Here is a 27,598-nt window from a genome sequence, read left to right as displayed (position 1 = left end):
AAGCGATTTCCTTTGGCCCCTCGCAGCGGCGGTAAAATCACAGTTTTCGTGCCGCTCACCCCTAACACAGGGACAGGTTCTCGATAAGAAGGACCAAATTCTTTTTTAACTGCGACCTTTTCACGCACTAGATCCCCAATCCTGGGTATCCAACCAGTAGGTGTAACTGGCTCATCCTTAATTCCTGAGGAGGCAGCACTGGCAGAAGAGTTATCTTCACGGAATTGTTGTAAATCCTGCAAAACAGTGACACGATCATTTATGTCAAAGGGCGTATCTGCCGCCTCCACACCAGGACCATCTAGATCAGGAACATACATTTGTGTTCCAAACAGGCACTCATATGAAGTACAACCCCCTAGTGACCTTCTAGGCAAGTTATTAAGTGCTCTCTGTACTCCATATAGGTGGGCTAGCCAACCACGACCCGTACCTATAACTCTGGCCGTTAAGGACTGCTTTAAATCACGATTTAAACGCTCCACGACAGAATTTTCCTCGGGATGAAATGGAGACAAGAATTGGAGTTGGACCCCCAACGAAGCCATGGTGTCCCTGAATGCCTTAGAGGCAAAAGCAGGGCCCTGGTCCGAATGAAAAGCCGCAACTGCAAATATATCGACAAAGATGCGCAAATCTTTAATAACAGTGCAAGCGTTGTGGCCATACCCATACAAATCTGGAGCACGAATCTACAGCCACCAATATATATTTGTATGCACTATCTGGTGTCAGCGGACCACAATGATCCAAGTACACACACTGTAATAGTTTATTTGAAATCAGAAGGGGCGTCTGCTACGGGCGTCTAGCCGACGATGCTTTAATCTGTTGACAAACGTCACAACAAAGGACATATTGCTTCGTCTCTTTATAGAGACCAGGCCACCAGTAATGAGCCTGTAAAAGTGAAATCGTGGCAGCCACACCAGCATGTGCAGAAGCCACCCCCTCATGTGCTGCAGAAATTAATCGAGGCCTCTCAAGTTTATTGGGAATTTCACGTACACCAATGCCTGGAATTGTAACAGTAGCATTCAGCGCACCATTTAAGCAGTAACTATATTTTGAAGGAAATCCTTTAGGAAAGGGCGTGCCAGCAGCCGTAGCCTTTATGGCAGCCGAAATTTCTGTGTCTGGTTTGGAACTCGAACGAGTCACTGCGGCCACAGTGGCGACAGCCACTGCCGATTTCGCTGCTTCATCAGCCAAAGTATTCCCAGCAACATGTATTCCAATGCGCTGGTGTCCAAGTGTATGTACAACATGGACATTAGGAAGCGTTTCCTTCAGATCCGCAACCTTACCCCACAACATTTTATGTTTAATGGTGTTGCCTTTAGAATCTCTGAACCCATTCATCTTCCAATAGTGTAAATATTCGTTGAAAGACTGCACACAGTAGTAGGAGTCACAGACCAGCAAGGTTAAAAGTGCCGGATCCGCGTGCTCCAACGCTAACAATAGAGCTTTGAGCTCAGCCAGCTGTGCCTTGCAATCTCCCAAGGTTTTAGTATAAGTATGTCGGGGGCAGAACACTCCCCCCTCCATAGTGCCGCTCACCACCGCACATGCAGCAGAATACTGTTGTTTAGTACCAACCGCTGGTTGCGCAGAGCCATCGGTATACATGACCACTTGATATTGGTCAATAGGCAACGTACCAGCAGGAACAGGGTATTCTATTTCGTATTGAAGAAATTCTTGAGTCTGCAGTTTAGGGTCAAATACATCATCTACATCAGTGGCTGTCAAAGACGTAGCCCATTGTATCCATCGCGGGTGTAAAGCTTTCGAATTAGGAACACTTGCTTTTGTAACGGCCTCTAAAGCTGGAACTGGGGAAACGACAACAATGCGTTGACCCTGGGCCAGCGGTCTTTCTTTAATAACAGCCATCTGTACTGCAGTGAGAATTTTCTCAGTTTGTGCAAAACGTTGCTCTGCAGCAGAATACAAGTGAGACTTGTATGCAATCGGGACTGTCTCCCCTTCATTAAAGGTGATATAAGTAAACCCAACAGCCCCAGGTATCACCCTGATGACTAAATGTGTCTTATTGTCCCGTGTGTGTAAGTGTTTAACTGCTAAGAGATCACTCTGTAACTCTCGCAGTATGTGTGTATGTTCAATCGTCCAAAATCTACTCGAAAAATTCGGGCGAATCAACTCGTATAAGGGTTTTATACGCGTCGCATATTCAGGAATGTAAGTTCTGCCAAAATTCAGAAACCCCAACAATGACTGGAGCTTCCGAACCGTATTAGGAGGCTGCAATAAAGCACATTTCTCCAAAAAATGTGGCGCTAGGCTCTTGCCCTCACTCGACAACTCATATCCCAGGAAAATGACGCTGAGGAAGGCCATCTTTGATTTCTTAAAATTAAACTTATAGCCAATATCAGCAAACCCCACAACAATGCGCGATACACGCCTTAGATGTTGCAGAATCTCATCATCTGTCAGATATATGTCATCAACATATGATAATGCTTCAGGGTCGAACTCATGCAGCATTTCAGTTACACGAGCCGAAAACAGTCCTGGGCTATTCTTATACCCCTGAGGCAAACGACAAAAAAAATTCTGAGAGCCAAACGCACTGAAACAGGTATAGTCCCGACTCTCGGGCGCTATATTCTGGCAGAAAAATCCATTTGAGATATCTAATGTTGTCTTGTATTTTTTACGCACTATATTATTCATAAGCGCTGCGCTGTGTGAATTCTGTATTGCATATGTGCGTGTATGACTATTCAAATGTCGGTAATCCACCACTATCCTATATGAATGGTCCGGTTTAGCAACCGGAAACAAGGGATTATTCATCGGCGAGACACAGGGCTCAATTACACCCTGATACTCCAATTGTGTAAGAATTTTTCTAACCGATGCCCTTGCTTCAAATTTGATAGGATACTGCGGTTGTGGCTGAGGTTCGCCCTTTATCGGAATTACATGATAAGGTGATTGTCTGTCCCACCCCACGTTATTTCTATACAAGGCGGGAGCCTGTGCTAGAGCCCATGATTTACTATAGGACTCCGCTAGTTCTCTCGGAACAAGTGGTGAGAAGGAAGGAACAATAACCTCCTCCCCAACCGGACAGTCGCGAACAAAGTCAGGTGGCCAATCTTGTTCGGCCAGCAGAACATCATATGATTTTACCACATGGTCCCAAAAAATGGCGTTTATAATACGGTCAATGTCCCCTTCCAATCGCAGAGTCACTTCATATACTCTATCAGGATCAGAGACTCGCATATCCGCCGTCTCGACTTGTATGAAGTCATCAGTTGCTTTCACCTCCAGATGCTCTAGAAGACTCCGGCGAACTATTGTGACCTCTGCCGCGCTGTCTAACAGTGCTAACGCCCATGTCTTGTTCGTCAAGAGAACTCTCTTCTTGAGCGGCATGTCTGACTGAGACAGCTGCCACTTTCTTCTTTTTAAATTGCTGTTTTTGTTGCAGCGGTTTCTCTTCTTGTTTAATAGAAACCTCCGCTGAGCGTTGTGAATCCTGTCTCAGTTTCACGTACTCCGTACTCCGTCCTCCGCTCTGACCGCCCACCTCTCTCACTTCTCTTTTCCGAGGAGTCCTGAAAGGAACGAGATTGGCGTGTATCAGTATGTTGATATCTATCAGGCATCTTCAAAGTATCCCTATTCCTGAGATTATACTTATTCTGTGGGGTCTCCGGTTGCGGAGACTGCCCACCATCTTTCTTAGGTGTTTGCTGTTTCTTGTCCCAGCGCTTTTTCGAACCCTCAGGTTGTTGCTGTTTAGCATTGTCTTTATTATTTTTACCCTGTAACTGGGGTTTTTGTGGTCTAGCCCCCAGGCTATCATGACCAATACTAGAATATGTTCCCGCAATTATTCTCGGAAGCTCCCGCTCCTGATTAAGCAGCGGAACATCCCGAAGACGCATTCGCACTGCTAGTGCTACTGCCTCTCCTTTGAGATTACTCAAAATAATAGAAGAAACTGTGGCAAAATTGCCCAGCAACTGCATGCCCAAATCTAAGGCAGGGGCAGCCCCATATTCATCTTGAATCTGTTTAAGCACGGTAAATTAGCTAATGTCGGTGTACTGTGTGCCGTAGTGTAGAGCGCGGCAAACACCGTGCCCCAGGTATTACAAAGGTCCACCGGAGGAACCATCCCATACGGCAAACACATTGTCAAAATTCTATGTTTATCCTGAGGTCCCGTATGGGGAAATACTGCTTCCAGCGTATTAATTTTTTGCGCCAGCCAAAATGGAGTCTCCTCTCGTTTAGCCGGTACTTTACCCACAACTGAGTGCACAGTGGCCGGATTAATACCCGGAACCACAGCATATGGGTGCGCTGGAGCAGCACGCGCTGCATTCGTATTTAGTGTCTGCATTACAAACTGAACTAATCGTCTATATGTAGCCGTTAATTCTGTATATAAACGACGAACTTCAACCACTGCTAATTGAGCAACCGCAGGATGTGGTGTATATGTAGCCAATAAAGGCCAGGTAGGACCATCATTACTTAGTGGACCTAACCTAACTTGTGCTACTGTGTGTGGGAGGGCGCCATCAAGCCAATTATGGTGTTCTTGATAAGATAAAGGTATCTCTAAATATGCATAAGCCCTGTATTATCCAGGGACATTTGCAACAGTGTATTCGTGAAAAGTATTTGTTCCCCCATCCACTGCTGGAAATCCGACCCAAGAATAAAAAAAGTTCCGTTCTATAGGCTGCATGGGCGTCCACCACAAAAGTGACTGGACCCCCCTGGACTGTCAGTCCATGTGTCAACAGATGTCCCGTGAGCGGATGACGCATATTAATTGCTATATTCACTACATTAGGATTCGCCATTTTATAAAAATTAGCTTCAGGTCAGAGAAGGCACACCAATATTGGGGTATTTCCCTTCAAAGTTCAAGCTTGAACAACCAACCACTAAGCAATAGGAAGCACCAATGCCGTGGCAGCGGAAACCCTCAGCCCCACGGACATCTCCGTATACGGAACCGAGGAGTCAAAATATATATGAGACCAAGAGAGTCAGTCGGACCTAAACATTAGAGCCAGACCAAACGTTGGCGGCGCCATGTCGCGTGGGCTCTCATTATTCTAAATGAGACTACTGGATTTCTAGGTAGCAGGATCTATAACGGTGTGGGGGACTGAGTCTGACCCACGTGTAAAGAACTCTGTCACCCTAAATCCGGTTTTTGCACCGGCTAACTAGCAGTGCCTCATTTCTCCCATGTGGAAGGAATGATTCGGCAGCCGAGCGCATGACATCTTTGGAACTTCTCAGGGAAGTCGTGGTTACTCAGATCCAAACCAACTCTCTTATTTCCAATATGATCTCATATACAAATGACAAAGACAGTATAAGTTTTATATAATGTTTTTTAATAAAACGACTGTATTTTAGATATTACGGCGTGAGCCGCAATAACCAGAACGATACAACACAGTAGGATTGTAATAGTTACCAGGAGAGTAAAACATAAGAACAAAGCTATCATATTGTCAAACAGTTTCTACTCTCCCTCTGCTTGTTCTATCTAGAGCACAGCATGTTAAGCTTCTAGCTTGCCTATTAGAATCACTGTGGAGACATCAGCCCTCATACCTGAGCAAAGACCTGTGATCTTGGTTCAGCATCTGCAACAAGGCAGTCAGCGTCTAGTTGTGGTTCCCTGGTCGGAATCTCCCTCTTGCGTGTATTGGGACAAGGAAGTGATTTTATAACTAACATGTCATTGTGATCACAAAATGTCCCTACGCAGGAATGCCAAGTCTAAACTCCTACCACGTCTATCGGCAATGTACCAGACTGTATCCTTGACTGAAGCACAGAGTAAAATGTCATGGAGAACTCCAGTGCTGAAGTAGGCAAAACAGTGTGATATGAATAAAAAACGACACCGTAGAACTGGCTATTTGAAAAATAACAGTACGAAGCCTAATAAAAAGCATGTAGAGCAAAGTGCACAGAGGCTCTAAGCTGTCAGCAAATGAATAAAATATATTCAGGGCAAAGTGCACAAAGGCCTAAAGCCTGAAGCTAAAGCGCAATGAATACGTAAAACTAACCACACTACAGGCCAAGTTACAGGAGACCAGGCGGCTGCAGGAGGGACAGTACCTGGGGATCAGGGAGGACCTAACTAAAATATACATCATCCTGGTCACCATTGCAGGGGTGCTGGCTGACATGGGCAGGACCATGAGGGAGGCAGTGGCAAAACAAAGGGCCCCTGACACTAGCCAAACTGAGGAACAGCCTTCCACCTCCGTCGGCACTAGTGGACTGGAGGCCCCGCCACAGGACCAACAGGCCACCAGCACCCTACCCCCTGCAGAAGGAGAACCACCCCGAAAACGGTCCCTGCGATCCAGGCAGAAGACAGAGATCATTGCCAAGACCCCCGCCAGGAAATAAAACTCACCTGATTGCCACCCTTTTGTCCTACTCTGTCACCCTGTCCACCTTGAACTGCCATTGCTCCACTTCCAATGCCACATTGGACAATGCACCTGTGATACCAACAGACTGGACTCTAACTGGACATTCCTCCACCATCACCCCAGCCCCTTGCACTTACCCCCATACTATTTTGCACAGAAAATAAACACCCTTGAAACAGAAACCATACTTGAGTCAGTGTAATGATTATAAAGATGTATTATTGCAACATTAACAAAGCATTGCAACGTATATGTTCAGTGAAATATACCACAGGATGACCTTTGGAGGACAGCAGTACATATAGCATTAGCCAGAATGGGGTACACAGATCTGTAAATAGTGATTCCAAAGGGAACAGTTAGTGCCTTAGACAGAGGGTAAGAGGATGCCATTTACAATGTCCAAAAGTTTACTGGAATGTAAAATTTAGTTACAGTCTCTTACCTGTGTCACTGGAAGTACTGCTGTATGATGTTTGTTCTATTGTCCACATCTTCTTCATCTGCCTCCTCTTCCTCACTGTCCACAAGCTCCACCGCTGCCACAAGACCATCTCAAGGCTCATCCTCCTGCAGAAAAGGCACCTGGCGTCTCAAGGCCAGGTTGTGCAACGTACAGCATGCCACAATGATCTGGCACACCTTCTTGGGTAAGTAGTACAGGAATCCACCAGTCAGATGGAGGCACCGGAACCTGGCCTTCAGGAGGCCGAAGGTTCTCTCAATAATCCGCCTTGTACGCCCATGTGTCTCATTGTAACGTTCCTCTGCCCTTGTCCTGGGATTCCTCACTGGGGTCAGTAGCCATGACGGGTTGGGGTAACCAGATTCACCTGTAAATATCGAGGGACAACTGTTAGACACACACTAACCCTTAGGGACAACCACATACCCAGACACCTTCCTATAGTGGGTGGGGACCTTGGGCTCACCTATTAGCCACACCCGTGCCTCTGGAGTTGGCCCATCACATAAGGGATGCTGCTATTCCTCAAAATATAGGCGTCATGCACAGAGCCAGGATATTTGGCATTCACATGGGAGATGTACTGGTCCGCCAAACACACCATCTGCACATTCATCGAGTGATAGCTTTTTCTATTCCTGCAAACTTGTTCATTTCTCCGGGGGGAGAACAAATGCCACATGTGTACCATCAATGGCACCAATGATGTTGGGGATATGTCCCAGGGCATAAAAGCCAGCTTTCACTGTGGCCAAATCCTCCACCTGGGTGAAAACGATGTAGCTGCGCACGTGTTTCAGCAGGGCCAATAACACTCTGGTCAACACGTTAAAGAACATTGGCTGAGACATTCCTGATGCCATGGCCACTGTAGTTTGAAATGAACCACTTGCCAGGAAATGAAGCACTGACAGAACCTGCACTAGAGAGGGTATTCCTGTGGGCTGGCAGATAGCTGACATCAGGTCTGGCTCCAATTGGGCACATAGTTCTTGAATTGTGGCACGATCAAGTCTGTATGTGATGATAATGTGTCTTTCCTCCATTGTCAACAGGTCCACCAGGGGTCTGTACACTGGAGGATGCCCCCATCTCATCATCTGCCTCAGCGGTTGTAGCCTATGGAGGAGAATGGTGAGCAGAAGGTCATATTTCCACATAGAATGCACAACTGTTGCTGACGTTAGGTCACAGAAGCAGTATGTGAAGTCGAGAGTCACTTGAAGGGCCAATGTCTGCTGTGACTCAGTTAGGTGCCATGCCATGTGCCCCCCTGAAATGGCGGCTGCCTGACTTGTGAGGAAGGACAAGTGGAAATGAGATAAGTGCACTGGCGGTGTGCGCCGTCGCGGTAGGCGGTCGATGACCGTTGCACAACTGTACGCCAGCGGGGACGGTACGCACCGCCGCGGACGTGACTGCCATTTTCTAACTATCACTCACTTGCTACCTGACCATCAACAGGAGAGGACATACACTGCAAGTGCTGCTGTGACCTGAGTCTGGAAGCGACAATGGCTACAGTGTCTGGGGAAAGGGCCCCTGCCTTCACTGCGGAGGAGTTGGAGAAACTGGTGGATGGGGTCCTATCTCAGTACACGTCACTCTACGGTCCTCCAGACAAACAGGTGAGTACACTGAGAGCATGATGTGTGGGCAATGCATGTTTTAAGTGGTGTGGATGTAAGCCACATGTTGGGGGGTGCTGAGGCGTCCTGGCCTGAGTGCTGCATGAGAGGTGGTCAGTGTATGTGCGTCAGGGCATGGGTGGGAACTGGTGGGCAATGAGTATGCCGGTCCGGACGGGTGAGCTATTTCCTTTTCTGCTGTCTTTTCCCTCTAGGTCAGCGCCCACCAGAAAAAGGGTATTTGGCGTGCCATCGCCAAGGAGGTGCGGATCCTGGGGGTCTATCACAGGCAGAGCACCCACTGCTGCAAGAGATGGGAGGACCTGTGCCGCTGGACCAAGAAAACAATGGAGGCCAAGCTGGGGCTGGCCTCCCAACGTGGAAGCAGTGCCCGTCGCACCATGACCCCCCTGATGTTCCGCATCCTGGCGGTGGCCTATCCAGAGTTGGATGGGTGCTTGAGGGCATCACAGCAGCTACAAGGGGGTGAGTACAGATTCTGAATCCTGACTTTCCGCACTGAAGGAGCTAGCTGGGTGGGTAATGTGGGCTGTGGGTGTCCCTAGGCCAGGGCGATCATGGCAGGGTAGGTCCCTTTTGTGCAGGCTCTGAAGCACTCCTACCCCAATGGTACAAGTGGGCAACACCTACTGGGGAGGGTCCTGTGGGTGTCAGGTGTGCAGATGGTGGCGTTAGCCATTGTACCCTATGACTATCTTGGTAACTGGTAGTGCATGGCCTAGTGCATAGGGCTGCTCCCTGTGTGTTGTGTACGCCAACGGTAGGATTGTTGCTGCATTGACCAAGTGTATCCTCTGTCTCTCCCCCCCTTTTTGTTTTGTCACCCTGTCCTTGTGTGCATTAGCATCATCTGGCGGAGGAGCAGAGGCACCGGCGACAGAGGGAGCTGCATCCCACATGGCCCATGAGGGCGAATCCACTGAGGGTGAAGGCACCAGTGGGATGGAGGGAGGGCGAGGGGAGCACTACGACGGGGACAGGAGGGGAGACCAGTGACAGCAACTCCTCCTCCGATGGAAGCTTCCTGGTGGTGGCGGACACCTCTGTGCCCACCCCAACAACAGGTACAGCCGCCACCCCCCCTACCAGCACTGCCCTCCCAGCTGCCCCTTAGCGTGTTTCCCATGCCCGCTCACCCAGGAGGGTGGGCATCTCCTTCGCCCCAGGCACCTCAGGCACCTCAGGCTCTGCCCCAGTCAGCCCTGCTGCCCTCAGTGAGGAGGAGTCTACTGACCTCCTGAGATCCCTCACTGTTGGGCAGTCAACCATTCTGAATGCCTTCCATGGTGTCGAGAGGCATTTGCAACAAACAAATGCATACCTGGAGGGCATTCACTCTGGCGTGGCAGCCCAACAGAGAGCATTTCAGGCTCTGTTCTCAGCACTGATGGCAGCCATTGTCCCTGTGTCTAGCCTCCCCCATCCAACTTCCTCTACCAAGTTCCAATCCCCTCAACCCCAACCTATCCCAAGCACACCTGCAGACCAGCATTCACCCAAATCAATACACAAAACTGGCTCAGGCAAACATAAGCACCACACCTCATCTCACAGGCACACACACAAGTTTCATGCCCAGGCAGACACACCAACATCCACTGCCTCCACTGTGTCCCCCTCCTCCTCTTCGTCCACCCCCCTCCCAGTGTCGTCTCCACTCACACCTACATGCACTACATCCTCATCCACTACCTCCATCACCAGCACGCCCATCACTACACACCCTTCACGAGCAGTCACCACCCCCACAACCATGCACACTTCCCCTGTGTCCTCTCCCAGTCTATCTGTGACCCCTCCTCCCAAAGTACACAAAGGCAAGCACGCACCCAACAGCCATCCACCTCACAACAGCATCCAGCCCATGCACCTTCACCCAAACTCAGCAGAAAGGCACCTCCTACAACCACTCCCACTTCCTCCACTCCCAAACCCTCTCCATCTTCCCGTCCCAGTGTGTCTAAAAACATTTCCTTGCTAACTTTGACCTCTTCCCTACGCCTTTCCCCCCGTCCTTCCCCTCGGGCCAGGGTGTCAAGATCCCAGCCCAGCACGTCAGCCACCAAGTCGGGGTCCGCGGTGGTACCTGCAAGTCCCAGGGGATCAAAGGAGGCACACGTCCGGGCTGCCAGGGTGCCAGCAAACACTGCAAAGGACCAACCCATTCCGCCACCTGCCAAGGCGAAGAGGGTGCCAGCAAGCAGCACGGCCAAAAAGCAGGACCCAACCAGCAAGGCCTCCTCCAAAGCATCTCTGCCACAGACACCGCCGCAAGCACCGCCACCTGCACCGCCATATGCACCGCCACATGCCAGTGCCACTACATCTGTCATCTGCAGCATCCCCAGTGGCCAGGCATCCGAGGATGCAGGAGGTGGCCTGGACCCTCAACCCACTCACTTGAAGCACCACCACCAGCACCGGCACTACCAGCAGTTTGCAGCCTAAGTCGCCGCAGGATGGAGAGTGGCTCTGCCTCCATGGAGTATCATGCTACCTGTTCCCTGAACATCTCGTGGCTTAGACACCCAGGTGAGGGAAAGGGAACTGCCACACCCCAGGTGCAGCATCACTGGGCACAAAGCCCCCTCCAGAACCAGTGGAGATATGCATCCACTCACCCCTTCCTTGGCAGGATGAAGCACACTGGGCACAAAGGCCCCGTCCAGAACCAGTGGAGATATGCATCCACTCACCCCCTCCTTGGCAGGATGAAGCACATTGGGCACAAGGCCCCCTCCAGAACAAGTGGAGATATGCATCCTCTGACCCTATCCTTGGCAGGATGAAGCACACTGGGCACAAAGCACCCTCCAGAACCAGTGGAACATGTCACCCACTTGAGAGACTGTGGCTATGCACTCCCCAGGAGCAAGCAGTGGGCAACCCACCAACTTGAGAGACTGTGGCTTTGCACTACACAGGACATCGCTGTGGGCATGTTGCCCCCTCCAGGAGCAGTGGCGTAGTACCATCTTCCAACTGAGGTGCTCCCCCTCCCCTTCCCCCTGAGTTGCCTGTGTGTTTTCGACCTGATGCCCCTGCAGTGTTCTCTCCGTTTTGAGGCAGGAGTCCATTGTGTGCTTCGCCCCTATTTATTTGGACCACTGGTCCACGGACATTTGCAAAGGACAGTGTACGGCCCTCTGTACATATTGTAAATATTTGTATATACTGTTGTTTACAATCATTAACTTTATCTGCATTTTCTAAATATCACCGATTTAACTCAATTCCTTTTGTCCTTGCATTCTTTCAGGGGGTAAAGGGGTGTATCTGTAATGTTGCTGCATGTGTTTTGTGTGTATAGTGTTGTGGGTGAAGATTGAGGTGGGGGTGTTGCATGTTGTGTTTTGTGTTTTTTTGTCACTTTCTTTTTCCTCCCCACTTCCCCTGTGTGCTAGGTGCAGTACTCACCGTGGTCATCGCCGCCACCTTCTTTGATGTTCCTGTTGTATGAGCAGATACACCAGCATGGGCAGGACCTGTAGTTCAGGCTCCATGGAATCCTGGTTCTTCGTTGAATGTTGAAAGGTGAGTGGTTTCCCTTTCAAAGACTGTTTCCGCCGTGCTTTTGATGTCGTTGGTACTGCCCCGGAAAAGCCAGCGGATTGGTGCCTTGTAATACTGTGGCCGATATATTGTCTTCCGCCTGTCTGTTGGCGGTGACTGCTGAGGTGTTTGTTGCTACCGTCGTGGCGGTTGGAGTGTTAAAGTGGCTGTCTGTGTTGGCGGTTTCCGCTGTGGTCGTGATTCCATTTTTTTTACAGCCAGCCAGTTGGCGGTATTAACGCCACTTTAACACCGACCGCCAGGGTTGTGATGAGGGCCTTAGTGTAGTACTCAATAGGTCTTCAACAATACATAGCTGACATGCCTATAGACAAGACCTAAAATGATCCAACGTGTTTTCAGAAGAAAGACATTCTACCAGACAACACAAACATTGGCTAGAAGCCACATTATATACCTATCCTTCCAATGAAGCATCTGAGAAGTTACATGCTACTCATCCATCAGATCACTTTAGCTTCTCACCAGGATTATGAAGCACAAGCAAAATAATGCAATGTAACAAATGTCAGTTCAGGACACAGACCAAAGAAGTGAATTGATGTATTCAAAGTATTCTTGATAACAAAGTTTCAGACTGCCAGTTCTGGTATTCAAATACTGTCAACAAACCTACTCTGAGTATCTTCAGGCTAAAATCTAAAAATACATAACACAGTGAAAATTCAGGTTTTTACGTAACCCGCTCCTCAATCCAAGGGCTTTGCACGTGAAATTCAGGTTTAGTACCTTTAAGGCAATGTTCTTCTTTAGGCGCTATTTGCAAAAATGTGAAATATCGACTGATCTAAGAATCTAGTTTGATCCCAGAAGTGGATGAACAGTCTATAGAGATGGCATAATATGAGTTTGCTACATAATTATTATTCGTACATAATTCAAAGCTCCCTGAGAGAAAATATATAAAAGAAATACACCAATCTTGCAACTTCAGATAAGAATTATTTTATTCAATTGCCCAATTTTTGAAATACTTCCACTTTCTGTTAGTATTCTTTCAATCCTTTTCACAAATAATGCATGTCTCCAAAAAAGTAGACATCCAGCCAACATGTGTTTTGTGATATAATCGCTTCATCCAGGGTTGATGTCACAAATTCAGTCATCCTTCTTCATTCAACTTGAAAACAAAATGTAGAGAGGACCTCACAATATAATTATCTAATTTACCCCAAAATCAAGTGTTTCCAACATAGTCATAGATATCACCTCTTCAACCAATCAATCAAGCAATCAGTCGACTTGTAGAGTGCAGCTTGTCACCAGGGAGGGTATCCAGGCACTGGCAGGGTCCAGAGTCTCAGTTGAAGAGGCAGGTTTTCAGCATCCTACAGAACTACAGATCTCCGGTAGACTAGGGGAGGTCCTTAGGTGTAGGGGAAGGTCCTCCTGCTCTGCTGCATTGTATGCAGGTAGTGTGGGCCAGCGCAAGAGAGGCAGAAAAGAGGTGCCTGGAGGGTTTGTGGAATGTCAAGCGGTGGTTGATGTAGGTGGGTCTGGAGTTGTGCAGGACCTTGAACACATGGGTGAGGAGCTTGAACTGCCATCTCGTCTCAACTGGGAGCCAGTGGAGTGTTTTGAGGTGGGGGGATGATATTGGTGCAACGAGGGAGATTCAGGATGAGTCTTGCTGCAGCATTCTGAATGGTCTGTAGTCTCGGGTGGGCCCGGATTCCCCTTTAGAGGGTGTTTCTGTAGTCCAGTCGAATAATGAGGAGCGCTGGGTGATCGTGCATCTCAAGTTTTGGGGAAGCCACCTGAAAATCTTATGTAACATGCACAGAATGAAGGAGCAGGAGGATGACTGCCTTGACTTGGGACCTCATGGTGCCTTTACTGTCCAGGATGATACCGAAAAACCTGGTGTGCTCAGCAGGGGTTGGAGTGAGCCCCAGTTCTGTGGGTCACCAGATGGCATCCCCTTGGGATTTGTCGCTGCTGAATTGGCGAACGCTGGTCATGCATTTCTGGAAATTGGTTCTGGCGGCAGTGGAGTTTTTGGAGAGGGAGAGGATGAGTTGTGTGTCATCGACGTAGGATATAATGTTTAGTCCATGGGATCTGACTATGTTGGCAAGGGGAGACATGTAGATGTTGAAAAGGGTGGGGCTGAGTGATGAGCCTTTAGGGGCTCCGCAGATGATTGGTTTTGGTTTGGGGGCTAAGGGTGGAAGGTGGACTCGTGATCTGTTGGTGAGAAAGAAGGCGATCCACTTGAGCGTGGCTCCTTAGATGCCTATATTGTGCAGTCTGGTGATGAGCGTGTGGTGGGAGATGGTGTTGAAGGCTGCTGAGAGACCTAGGAGTATAAAGGCTGCTGTTTCTCCTTTGTCGAGAAAGGGCCAAATGTCATCTGTGGCCATGATCAGGGCAGTCTAGGTGCTATGGTTGCTGCAGAATCCAGATTGGGAGTCCAGGAGGTGATTGTATTGCAAGAGGATGGTGAGTTGTTGGTTGATGACTTTTTCGATGAGTTCGGCTGGAAAAGGGAGCAGGGAGATAGGTCTGTAGATGCTGAGTTTGTTGGGATCCAATGAAGGTTTCGTTAGCAGGGGTTCACTTTCTGCATGCTTCCAGTCTTCTGGGAAAGTGTCTGAATCCAGTAAGAAGATTGAGGCAGATCCTAGATGCGCCTAGGTTGAATATGTGAGGGGGACAGGTCAGATGGGGTCCCTGAGTGAATTGATTTAATGATGGTGATGGTGTCCTGAGTAGTGAGGTGGTTCCAGGTGGTTAGCCTTGGGATGGTTCTGTGTATGGAGGAATGGCCATTGAAAAAGTCTTCAGGCTTGTGTTGGGGGTAAAAGTTTGTTTAGATTTAAACTATTTTATCATGGAAGAAATCTGCAAGGATGTTGCATAGGTCCTGAGAGGGAGAGATGTTGCTTGTTGCCACAGCGGGGGCATTGGTGAATTCCTTGACTATGCCAGAAAGCCCCTTACTGTTGTTGGGGTTAGCTTTGATGCGTAATGCCAGGTTTTTTCATCTCACATATTTGGCAATGGTATAGGTTGAATGCTGAGCAACCCCTGACCTGCTTTTTAGGTCGAGAGAAGCTCCCTGCGCCGCACAGCTCCACTGTTGTGCCTGTGTCCCTTTCCCTGCCCTCGCAGCTGCTACTGCGAGTTCGAGGCCCTCCTCCACCCACAAGCCCCACCTGCGCCTCATCCCTGATGGTCCAGTGGTGCCGTAAGTATTGTCTCTCTGCCTGTCTTGTGTCTGTCTTTCACTCTTTTTTCACTGCTTCTCTGTTTTTTCTTGCCACATTATTTTTGCCTTTTTCCTCTATTTTTCTTGCTCTTAGGCTTCCCCCATTGTTTCCCCTGCCGCTGCGTCCCTCGCTCCCTGCCCCCTCACGCACCCATTCATGCTTCCCTTCCACCTCCCAGCAGCTCCTCCCTCCCACCCCCCTCTCAATGGCGGCCGCTGCGCGGTGAGGTGAGCAACCCCTGACCTGCTTTTTAGGTTGGGAGAAGCTCCCAGCGCCGCACAGCTCCACCGTTGTGCCCGCATCCATCTCCCCGCCCTTGCAGCTGCTACTGCGAGTTCGAGGCCCTCCTCCACCCGCAGGCCCTGCCTGCACCTCATCCCTGGTGGTCCAGTGGTGCCATAAGTATTGTCTGTCTGTTTGCCTTGTGTCTGTCTTTCACTTTCTTTTTTAACTGCTTCTGTTTTTCTTGCCCCGTTTTTTGTGCCTTTTTCCTCTATTTGTCTTGCTCTTAGGCTTCCCCTGTGGTTTCCCCTGCCGCTGCAATCCCGCGGCCCGCCCCCCTCGTGCACCCTCCCACCTCCCAGCTGCTCCTCCCTCCCACCTCCCCCTCTTAAAGCCTGTCTGCGCCTGGACCGCACCCTGTGCCAGTCCCCCTGGCCGCCGAGATCCCCCCAGCACCAGACGCCACTACAATGCCAACGCCCTCCACGCCCTCAACACCGGCCACTCTACCACCTGCTTCCAAGCCTCACCAAAGCTCGCCCACGGACCCTTCTCCTGCCGGAGCTGCAACTTCTCCACCCTCCGGTTCGACACCTCACCCGCAAGAACCGGACGCAACCACCTCAGGTGCATCATTCTCAACACCCGCTCCGTCCACAAGCACGCCATCGAGCTCTGAGACCTTCTTGTCTCCTCCTCCCCGGACATCGCATTCCTGACAGAGACCTGGCTGAACCTATGCTCAGCTCCCGACATCGCCATAGCCATTCCAGACGGTTACCAGATCACCCGCAGAGACCGCACCAACAGACCGGGAGGAGGGATCGCCATCGTCCACAGGAACACCATTAGAATCTCAACCAACACCGAAGACACCCTCAGCAGTGCCGAACACATGCATTTCCAAATCCACAACGAACCCAAGACCACCCGCAGGGGCACCCTCATCTACAGACCCCCGGACCCTGAACTCAGTTCACTGACTCCATCGCCGACATCGCCAGCGTTCAAGCCCTAGCCTCTACAGATGACATCCTCATCGGGGACCTTAACTTCCACCTCGAAAACACCAGTGACAGCAGCTCGATCTCCCTGCTCGCCAACCTCGCCAACCTCGGACTCAATCAACTCGTCACATCTCCCACCCATTCTGCCAGACACACGCTCGACCTCATCTTACCCGCCAGCAGACACATCACCTTCAGCCACACCACCGAACTCCACTAGACCGACCACCGCTGTGTCCACTTCACCTTCAATAAACCCACCACCCACTACCTCCCGCAACCGATCCCCCGCTGCAGCTGGAACAAGATCACCAACGACCGGCTGATCTCCGCCCTCGCCTGAGCCCCACCAGCTGACTCCACCGATGCCGACTCAGCCGCCCGCAACCTCAGGCAATGGATTGAAGACTGCGCCAACACTCTCGCCCTGTTCAAAAAACCCTCTCGCAACCGCACCATCAGTAAGGCCACCTGGTTCACCACCGACCTCCAGACCTCCAAACAGGTATGCAGCAAACTTGACAGGAAGTGGCACCAGGAAAAGACACCAGCCACCCACACAGCCCTCAAGAACGCCATCCACAAGCACTACCAGCTCATCAGAGCAACCAAGAGATCCTTCTTCAAGGAACGTATCGATAACAATGCGCACAACAGCAAAGAGCTCTTCAACATCATAAAGGAACTTTCCAACCCCAGCTCTAGCAGCAACGACATCCCACCTTCACAAGACCTCTACAACTCCCTCACCACCTTCTTTCACCGCAAGATCACTGACATCCACGACAGATTCAACAACATGACCTCACCAGCACCCACCAACACCTCCGACTCATCGCCCCCCAACCACACGAACCTCCTGCTCTCCTGGACACACATCAACGACGCCGACACCATCAAAGTAATGAACACCATTCATTCCGGCTCTCCATCTGACCCCTGCCTGCATTACATCTACAACAGAGCAAGCTCCATCATCGCCCCCCAACTCTGCTTGATCATCAATAGCTCCTTCGAGACCGCCACCTTCCCGGAAAGCTGGAGGCACTCTGAGATCAACTCCTTACTCAAGAAACCCCAGGCGGACCCCAAGGACCTCAAAAACTACCGGCCCATCTCCCTGCTTCCGTTCCCGGCAAAGGTACTCAAGAAGATCGTCAATAGGCAACTGTCCCACCACCTCGAGGAAAACAACACTCTGGACCCGTCTCAATCCGGCTTTCACAGCAAATCACAGCACCGAGACTGCCCTCATCGCATCAACCGATGACATCCGGACACTCCTGGACAAAGGCGAAACAGTGGCCCTCATCCTCTTGGACCTCTTGGCCGCCTTTGACACTGTCTGCCACCATACCCTGCGCACAGACCTCCACAACACAGGGCACCGCTTCCAAAATTGTCCGATCTCACAACCTCAACATCATCTCTTACACCAACGACACCCAGCTGATCCTCTCCCTCACCAAGGACCCCGCCACAGCCAAAACCAACTTCCACGAAGGAATGAAGGCCGTCGCCAAGTGGATGAAGTACAGTCGACTAAAACTTAACTCAGATAAGAGAGAGGTCCTCATTCTCGGCTCCACCCCCTCCGCTTGGGAAGCCTCCTGGTGGCCACCCTCACTGGGAGCTGCACCAACTCCCACCAACCACGCCCGCAACCTGGGTTTCATCTTTGACTCATCGCTCTCTATGCCCCAACAAGTCAACGCTGTATCGTCCTCCTGCTTCAACACCCTTCGCATGCCCTGCAAAATCTACGGGTGGATCCCTACCGAAACCAGAAGGACGATTACCCAGGCCCTCGTCAGCAGCAGACTGGACTACGGCGATGCTCTCTACACTGGAACCACAGCAGCTCTCCAGAAAAGACTGCAACTGATACAGGACGCCTCCCCATGCCTCATCCTCAACCTCCCCCACCACAGCCACATCTCAGCCCACCCGAGAAACCTACACTGGCTTCCTATCAACAAAAGGATCACATTCAAACTCCTAACCCAAGCCCACAAAACACTCCACAATGCCGGACCAGCATACCTGTAAGGTCATGCTCACTTGTAGAAAGGAATGTTGGTAAAGGAAGAACATTATGGGAATTAAGGTTCCAGATGGGGTTAGAAGGGAGCAGACTTGAAGAGAGGAAGCTGTGTCTTAGATGTAGCTGGGGGTTATGATAAGTGTTCTTGCCATTATTATAGAATAAATAATAAATAATAATAACTTCCTCCGTGTGGCTGCTACATAGCTGGCAACGAGGATACTCTGCGCAGGGGGCAGAGTGTTACATCATAACTCCCAACCCCTGGTAATTAACGGAAGGACCAAAAGGATCGAACTACAAGTCAAGTATCAAGTGGAGAAACCAAGATTATAAACTACGATTGAGTCTAGGGACAAGCGGCAAGTAATTTTACATTTGTTTTAATTAGGGGAAGCAACAGTCGATGAGCGCGTGGAGGGTTTTGAATCTAACCAACCTCCACGCACCATTGCCTCGCAAACGCGTTTCATTTTATGCGCGTTGTCGACACGCGTGTGGAGGTTTTTGAAAGTAATCAGGCTCCACGCGCCATCGCCTTGCGTGCTTGCTTTGCCGCGAGTGCGAGTGCATGAACAGCCCCACGCGCTGTTGTTTTTTTTTAAGCGCATGTCGCGCGTCGCTCAATTGAAGTTATTTAACAAGCGCGCATCACGCATACTTTACCGAAGTACGAGGGGAGATTGAAAGAAGGAAATCCAAATATACATTTAAGCGGACACTTACCTGAAGCTATTCCTGAGCCGAGCAGGGGTTTTCCCGACGATTGTGGAGGCTTGGCAACCTGACTTCCTTCTGCCTGACTTCCCGTTGCCTGTGCCTGACTTCCTGCTGCCTGACTTCCTGTTGCCTGATGCATAAAATGAGCAGTAGGACTACGAGAAGGGCAAAGAAGATAGAAAGAAGAGGAAGACTAGGAAGATTAAGGAGGCTGTATAGCAAATAGGATCCCGGTTGAAAAGAGACATTCTAATTACAATGACTGTTAAAATATTTCAAGAGAATTGTTGTTATTTTAACTTGTTGTTTTAAATTGCTATTTTAGTTTCTTAATTTAGATTGTTATTTTAGCAAGTTTTTGTAGTTTGTTGTTTTCCATTTTTTTCCTACAGGATGGCTGAACAGAACATGTCTTCACCGCCATGTTTTCTGCCAGTACCTGGTGAACCATTGTTCTGCTTTCCTGCTCTTATCTCATAACCGAGCTTCCAGAACCTCTCTGGAATGCACTTCTGAGTTTAAAGAAGACATTTATTGTTATTATTACTTTACCGCAAGGTTCTAGAGAGACGAAATTAGTAGATTGGAAGCACACGTTCAAAAGTTGTCACAGCAATGAAAGCAAAATATATCAAAGTCCTTCTCAGTTGCAATGTTCACAGCAAATATATGTGATTATATTATAGCATAACTTCAAAGCAAAGCATAAAAGTAAAAAATCATCACCGTAGGGCAAGGCTGTCAAAATAGGGCCTATATTCAGCTTCATCTTTCTGGGGTTTCAAGTTGATAACTCCGTTCAACTGCAAGAAAGAGATTTTCTACCCAAACGGGAGACAGGCAACTGATGTCTCCATTCCTGTCTGAAGTCAAGCAGATTCAATCTACCCCTGCTGTAGTCCTGAGTCATCCTTAAAAGCAAACTCAGTGTGAGAACCGAAGAAACTTGGAGAGTGGCCAATTCTCCCGAGCTCACTCGTTCTCAGACTGGATTGTGAGGTAAACACAAAATCTACGTGCTCTTATCAGCTAAGGTCTGGTGTGAAGAAAACAGCTTGGTCTATCTTGTGGAAAAACACAGCTTGGAAAAACACAGCTCATCTGCAATGTCTCAACTGCAATGTTCAACTCCACGTTAAAGCCAATAGGCAGCTAGCCTAAATATCAAATGTCATGTCTAATGCCATGTCAAAGCCAATAGGCAGCTAAACTGAATACAGAATGTAATGTCTAATGCCATGTCAAAGCCAATAGGCAGCTAAACTGAATACAAAATGTAATGTCTAATGCCATGTTAAAGCCAATAGACAACTGACCTGAATACAGAATGTAATGGCTAACTCCATGTTAAAGCCAATAGGCAGCTAAACTGAACACAAAATGTAATGTGCTACTGGTGAACATTGAGCAACTAATATGCGCAGTGGTGAAACACAAAGTCATTGGTCAAACACAATTAATAGCATCACATTCCACCCTATGACCAATGAATTTTTGTTTACATACCTCTTATTTCAAACAAAAACAAAAAAAAACATTAAAAAATATATATATTTTGAGTAAATCAGATAAAAGCAATCACTGTAAAGCAATGGAAATCGATTAACATATTGATCTCATAACCTTTCACATCAGATACATCCACACAGAAAAGACTGAAACTTATATACTCTGATTGAACAGTGTCTCTAAAACAGCAATTTGATGTAGCATGAGTTCTACTCATGTAAAGGTACACGGTCCAACTGAAAGGTTTGCTGGAAGGTAAGCGAAAGTCAGAGTCCCACGAAAAATCACAGACAGTTAACTGTTAAGGTGGCTTAGTTTCAGTGGAAGAATGTAATCAAACAAGTTGAAATTGAACTGAAGGTGCCATTTGCGCAAAATGGATCCATGGCGTTTGTACTTTAATCAATCAGGTTCAGGTTGGGGGTTCGGTCCCTCCCCCGACCCCACACGCACACACCCGAAGGGAGACCATACAGCACACTCATGGTCAGTGGCGAAACGTGGTAGGATCTGCAAAAGAAAAAAAGTATGACTTTTCTTGCAAATAGCATTTGTCATCTGTAATGTGCCCTTCCTCTTCCTTTCCTTGTTTTATAATCAACAGGACGTTTTTGGGGCCCTTTGTTATGATTTTTGCAGGTTCTGGAGGGTCATTTGGAGCTTCAACCCACACCTCAGCACTGAGGTTTTTATCTGCTGCACCACAGCTTCCCTTTCCTTGCACTGTCAGAAGGGCTGGGACAGACTCCTTCTTTACCAAACCTCCATTCACTGCACTTTTGACAAGTTGGGCCATTCTGTCTCCAATTTGTATGAATGAATCAGATTATTTTCTAATTATCAGCATAATTTTGGTTTCTCCTTGGTAATCTGCAGCAATCATTCCCCCTAAAACCTGATCAATTTGCCATATCAGTCCTGGTAACTTTCCTCTCTCCAATTGATCTTTGACTGTTTGTGGGACAGATTGCTCTTGTGCATGCTGACAAATAGGCACAATCACAGTTTTTATCAAATCTAGGGGAATGTGCATCTCTCTAATCTCTGCCCACCTGTAAGTGGCTTTTTCTCCCAGCTGACCACATTTCTGGTGCACCCACTTAGCCATCCCCACTAAGTCAGAATTCTGGGTGGACACTTCAGACTCTGAATTTTTGTTTTTAACATCTGCAAGGGAATTGAACCAGTTAGGTACAAGCCATGTGGAAAACCAAACGGCTAAACCATTGGCAGTGAACCAAGAATCAGTGTACAAATGACACATCTCAAGCAGCTCTTGCTTTAAAGTCTGACACACATTGTACAACGCTGTTCCTTCTCCTGTGCTAGAAAACATACATCTTTTCAGTAACTGGATTGTAATCATTAGTCAAACACACACGCTTTTTATCCTCAGGGGACACAAATTCAAATGGTGCACTCAATTTCACTGGTAACTCTTTTATCTGTGGTACTCCCTGCACCCTCTCCACATCCTGAAAAGGGGCTTGTGACACCTGTTCATGTAGGGCTGCAGTGACTCTAGCCCTGTCTTGCATGTACCAGATCCAGTGTATGATACTAGCCCCCTGTGCCTGTCCTAAACTGTGAGATTTAGGTGAACTCATCACCCACTGCATGCTTGACATTTCAGTTTCCATACTCCAAAGTTTCAGGGGCACTCTTGTCTTCCCCTGTTCCTGATTTACATGTAAATCAGTGTTTCCCTCTTGCACTGCGCAGAAACCTAAAGTCTGAATTATTTCATTTGCCAAATTAAAAGCGCGCAGCTGCCCATGTTTTTTTCTAGTTACTTTATACCAAAGTGTTAGGATTTCACTCAGGTGAGGGCTATACTGTTTCCAAAAATCAAACAAGCTTATGAAACTCGGTGTCTTTTGCTTAATGCAAACAGTAAGAAACTCTAAAATCTTTTGTTTTACTTGTGCCAGTAACTGCACATTTTGCAACGGTACTTCTGCCATGTCCGAATTAATTTTTCTTTGCAGAAGCGGTCTGTAAATAACATTCTGAGCTCTGTTCTCAGTGTTATCAGTTAAGGAATGCTCTTCAACTGCCAACAACTGAGGGGTGTTTTGCTCACACGGAGGCTCAGACTGGCCCATATCTGTCTTAACCTCCTCATTACTGGAATGGGAAAAGCCAGATTCTTCTAAAACAGCAGTTTTGTAGATTTCAGCATTATTTTGCAATAATCTGTTCTGGCTAATTTGCTCACATAAATTCTTATTTTCATGTTCTAACTTCCGACATCTCTCCTGCATTTTTCTGTAAGCAGATAAAAGTATCCAAACCCTTCTGTCAAGAACAAAAGGAACATCATTTCCTTCAAAAGGCACATTTTCTAAATATGCTTTATCACACCAAGAAAACATGTTTCTCACAGCACCATAAGGCAGTTTAACTTCACATGCATTTTCAAACATGGTCTGCCGTGCTTCTGTAATTCTCTAAACAACAAAAAACAATTACACTTTTAAATCGTGCACTTCGAAATCTCAAATTCCGACTCTGAAAACTGACGACTGCGCCACAATGTTCTGCTTTCCTGCTCTTATCTCAAACCCGAGCTTACAGAACCTCTCTGGAATGCACTTCTGAGTTTAAAGAAGACATTTATTGTTATTATTACTTCACCGCAAGGTTCTTGAGAGACGAAATTAGTAGATTGGAAGGACACGTTAAAAAGTATTCGCAGCAATGAAAGCAAAATATATCAAAGTACTTCTCAGTTGCAATGTACACAGCAAATATATGTGATTATATTATAGCATAACTTCAAAGCAAAGCATAAAAGTCAAAATTCATCACCGTAGGGCAAGGCTGTCAAAGTAGGGCCTATATTCAGCTTCATCTTTCTGGGGCTTCAAGTTGATGACTCCGTTCAACTGCAAGAAAGAGATTTTCTACCCAAACGGGAGACAGGCAACTGACGTCTCCATTCCTGTCTGAAGTCAAGCAGATTCAATCTACCCCTGCTGTAGTCCAGAGTCATCCTTAAAAGCAAACTCAGTGTGAGAACCGAAGAAACTTGGAGAGTGGCCAATTCTCCCAAGCCCACTCGTTCTCAGACTGGAGTATGAGGTAAACACAAAATCTACGTGCTCTTATCAGCTAAGGTCTGGTATGAAGAAAACAGCTTGGTCTATCTTGTGGAAAAACACAGCTTGGAAAAACACAGCTCATCTGCAATGTCTCAACTGCAATGTTCAACTCCACGTTAAAGCCAATAGGCAGCTAACCTAAATATTAAATGTCATGTCTAATGCCATGTCAAATCCAATAGGCAGCTAAACTGAATACAGAATGTAATGTCTAATGCCATGTCAAAGCCAATAGGCAGCTAAACTGAATACAAAATGTAGGCGGTGATTCTAACCGCGCCATGCGGTTACCGCCAAATGACCGCACTGTGGTCACAAGACCGCGGCGGCCATTCTGGCTTTCCCGCTGTGCTGGCGGGCGACCGCCAAAAGGCCGCCCGCCAGCACAGCGGGAAAGACCCAGCAACGATGAAGCCGGCTCCGAATGGAGCCGGCGGAGTTGCTGGAGTGCGACGGGTGCAGTAGCACCCGTCGCGAATTTCAGTGTCTGCAAGGCAGACGCTGAAATTCTTTTTGGGGCCCTCTTACGGGGGCCCCTGCAGTGCCCATGCCACAGGCATGGGCACTGCAGGGGCCCCCAGGGGCCCCGTGGCACCCCCTACCGCCATCCTGTTCCTGGCGGGAGACCCGCCAGGAACAGGATGGCGGTAGGGGGTGTCAGAATCCCCATGGCGGCGGAGCGCGCTCCGCCGCCATGGAGGATTCTCAAGGGCAGCGGAAAGTCGGCGGTACACCGCCGACTTTCCGTTTCTGGCCGCGGCTGAACCGCCGTGGTCAGAATGCCCAGCGGTGCACCGCCAGCCTGTTGGCGGTGCTACCGCGGTCATTCGCCCTGGCGGTTTTTACCGCCAGGGTTAGAATGACCACCGTAATGTCTAATGCCATGTTAAAGCCAATAGGCAACTGACCTGAATACAGAATGTAATGGCTAACTCCATGTTAAACCCAATAGGCAGCTAAACTGAACACAACATGTAATATGCTACTGGTGAACATTGAGCAACTAATATGCGCAGTGGTGAAACACAAAGTCATTGGTCAAACACAATTAATAGCATCACATTCCACCCTATGACCAATTAATTTTTGTTTACATACCTTTTATTTCAAACAAAAACAAAAAAAAACATCAAAAAAAAAATATATATTTTGAGTAAATCAGATAAAAGCAATCACTGTAAAGCAATGGAAGTCGATTAACATATTGCTCTCATAACCTTTCACATCAGATACATCTACACAGAAAAGACTGAAACTTATATACTCTGATTGAACAGTGTCTATAAAACAGCAATTTGATGTAGCATGAGTTCTACTCATGTAAAGGTACACGGCCCAACTGAAAGGTTTGCTGGAAGGTAAGCGAAAGTCAGAGTCCCACGAAAAAACACAGACAGTTAACTGTTAAGGTTGCTTAGTTCCAGTGGAAGAATGTAATCAAACAAGTTGAAATTGAACTGAAGGCGCCATTTGCGCAAAATGGATCCATGGCGTTTGTACTTTAATCAATCAGGTTCAGGTTGGGGGTTCGGTCCCTCCCCCGACCCCACACGCACACACCCGAAGGGAGACCACACAGCACACTCAAGGTCAGTGGCGAAACGTGGTAGGATCTGCAAAAGAAAAAAGTATGACTTTTCTTGCAAATAACATTTGTTATCTGAAATGTGCCCTTCCTCTTCCTTTCCTTGTTTTATAATCAGCAGGACGTTTTTGGGGCCCTTTGTTATGATTTTTGCAGGTTCTGGAGGGTCATTTGGAGCTTCAACCCACACCTCAGCACTGAGGTTTTTATCTGCTGCACCACAGCTTCCCTTTCCTTGCACTGTCAGAAGGGCTGGGGCAGACTCCTTCTTTACCAAACCTCCATTCACTGCACTTTTGACAAGTTGGGCCATTCTGTCTCCAATTTGTATGAATCAGATTCTTTTCTAGTTATCAGCATAATTTTGGTTTCTCCTTGGTAATCTGCAGCAATCATTCCCCCTAAAACCTGATCAATTTGCCATATTTGTCCTGGTAACTTTCCTCTCTCCAATTGATCTTTGACTGTTTGTGGGACAGATTGCTCTTGTGCATGCTGACAAATAGGCACAATCACAGTTTTTATCAAATCTAGGGGAATGTGCATCTCTCTAATCTCTGCCCACCTGTAAGTGGCGTTTTCTCCCAGCTGACCACATTTCTGGTGCACCCACTTAGCCATCCCCACTAAGTCAGAATTCTGGGTGGACACTTCAGACTCTGAATTTTTGTTTTTAACATCTGCAAGGGAATTGAACCAGTTAGGTACAAGCCATGTGAAAAACCAAACGGCTAAACCATTGGCAGTGAACCAAGAATCAGTGTAAAAATGACACATCTCAAGCAGCTCTTGCTTTAAAGTCTGACACACATTGTACAACGCTATTCCTTCTCCTGTGCTAGAAAACATCTTTTCAGTAACTGGATTGTAATCATTAGTCAAACACACATGCTTTTTATCCTCAGGGGACACAAATTCAAATGGTGCACTCAATTTCACTGGTAACTCTTTTATCTGTGGTACTCCCTGCACCCTCTCCACATCCTGAAAAGGGGCTTGTGACACCTGTTCATGTAGGGCTGCAGTGACTCTAGCCATGTCTTGCATGTACCAGATCCAGTGTATGATACTAGCCCCCTGTGCCTGTCCTAAACTGTGAGATGTAGGTGAACTCATCACCCACTGCATTCTTGATATTTCAGTTTCCATACTCCAAAGTTTCAGGGGCACTCTTGTCTTCCCCTGTTCCTGATTTACATGTAAATCAGTGTTTCCCTCTTGCACTGCGCAGAAACCTAAAGTCTGAATTATTTCATTTGCCAAATTAAAAGTGCGCAGCTGCCCATGTTTTTTTCTAGTTACTTTATACCAAAGTGTTAGGATTTCACTCAGGTGAGGGCTATACTGTTTCCAAAAATCAAACAAGCTTATGAAACTTGGTGTCTTTTGCTTAGTGCAAACAGTAAGAAACTCTGAAATCTTTTGTTTTACTTGTGCCAGTAACTGCACATTTTGCGACGGTACTTCTGCCATGTCCGAATTAATTTTTCTTTGCAGAAGCGGTCTGTAAATAACATTCTGAGCTCTGTTCTCAGTGTTATCAGTTAAGGAATGCTCTTCAACTGCCAACAACTGAGGGGTGTTTTGCTCACACGGAGGCTCAGACTGGCCCACATCTGTCTTAACCTCCTCATTACTGGAATGGGAAAAGCCAGATTCTTCTAAAACAGCAGTTTTATAGATTTCAGCATTATTTTGCAATAATCTGTTCTGGCTAATTTGCTCACGTAAATTCTTATTTTCATGTTCTAACTGCCTACATCTCTCCTGCATTTTTCTGTAAGCAGATAAAAGTATCCAAACCCTTCTGTCAAGAACAAAAGGAACATCATTTCCTTCAAAAGGCACATTTTCTAAATATGCTTTATCACACCAAGAAAACATGTTTCTCACAGCACCATAAGGCAGTTTAACTTCACATGCATTTTCAAACATGGTCTGCCGTGCTTCTGTAATTCTCTAAACAACAAAAAACAATTACACTTTTAAATCGTGCACTTCGAAATCTCAAATTCCGACTCTGAAAACTGACGACTG

Source organism: Pleurodeles waltl, chromosome 3_1, assembly GCF_031143425.1.
Source record: "Pleurodeles waltl isolate 20211129_DDA chromosome 3_1, aPleWal1.hap1.20221129, whole genome shotgun sequence".
Lineage (NCBI taxonomy): Eukaryota > Metazoa > Chordata > Amphibia > Caudata > Salamandridae > Pleurodeles > Pleurodeles waltl.
The sequence above is the reverse complement of the archived record's forward strand: the minus strand, read 5'-3'. Positions refer to the sequence as shown.